This window comes from Myotis brandtii, unplaced genomic scaffold, assembly GCF_000412655.1.
Source record: "Myotis brandtii unplaced genomic scaffold, ASM41265v1 scaffold11, whole genome shotgun sequence".
Taxonomy (NCBI): Eukaryota; Metazoa; Chordata; class Mammalia; order Chiroptera; family Vespertilionidae; genus Myotis; species Myotis brandtii.
Window position 1 is genome coordinate 166,449 of NW_005353752.1, and position 1,141 is coordinate 167,589.

The 1,141-nt window shown below is 54.9% G+C and overlaps 1 pseudogene; it reads right to left on the bottom strand.

The window, feature by feature from the left end:
• Nucleotides 1-1,141, bottom strand: part of LOC102241785 — a 2,361-nt pseudogene that overhangs the window by 561 nt on the left and 659 nt on the right.

Here is a 1,141-nt window from a genome sequence, read left to right on the forward strand (position 1 = left end):
TCCTCCTCCTCCTCCTTCTTCTCCTCCTCTTTCCCAGGCTGCTCCACCTGCTGCCCTGGGCAGCTCAGGGCTGGGCCAGCCAGGCCCTCCTGCCGCTCCTGCCGGCCCTGCTGGAAGCTGGCGATGGCCTTGCAGTCCTTCTGCTGCTTGGCTGCATCACCTGGCTGCTAAGGTCCCGGCTGGAGGTGTTGATCTCAAAGATGGTCGCTCATGAGCGGTACTGCTTGATGCGTCCACCAGTCTCAGCTGCTGCAGCTCCTCCCTGAAGCTCAAGCTGAAGAGGAGGGTGCAGGCCCAGCCCTGCGAGATCCAGCTCCTTGGCCCGTTTGATGAACTCTGGCAAGGGCGCCGGCCACCAGCACACATACTGCTGCTGGGCATTGTCAGCCACGCAGCCCAGGTTCGCAGCTGCAGTGACACCTCCAGAGTGTTCCGCAGGCCAGAGTCCTCGTCGTCCACCACGCTCTGTGGCACCCGGCCTAGCATGCTGTCCACTCCAACCGCACCTGAGAGCTCCTTGTGGGAGCGGGCAAGGGTGAGGGCAGGGCCCAGGAACAGGTGCAGGTCCAGCAGGTTGAGGACCTCATCTGGGGCCACCAAGGAGTAGGCTGTGCCCTTCGGCCAGCCCGGCCACACAACCCACGGGGTGCAGGAAGAGCTTGCCCTCCACTGGAAAGCTGAAGTTGATGACATTGTCCAGCAGCAGGATGTCCAGACCCTGGGCCACCAGGTTAGTCACGATGAGGTGAAGCACTTGCCTTAGGTGAACTTGGCCAGGTTGATCTTGTGGGCTGTCTGGTCAAGGGCACTGTAGATGTGGGCACAGCTCACCCAGGGACCCAGGCAGTTTCACTCTGGCCTAGGACCTGGGCAGCTTCGCTCTGGCTCCAGCTTTGTCAGGAAGATGTCCGGTCTAATAGCATATTACCCTTTTATTAGTATAGAAGATTATGGTATTTTTGTTCAATTAAAGTGAAACAACAAAAACCAAACATGCACATTGTTTTTCTCAAAAAGCCTATTAATAAATTGATGATGCAGCTTCTATTTGTGTCACAGAATCAAGAAAACAGTGTATCTCTATTAGGATAAGCAAGTTTAGATTTTTCTCACAGTTTTTATTTTAATTTATTATTATTAT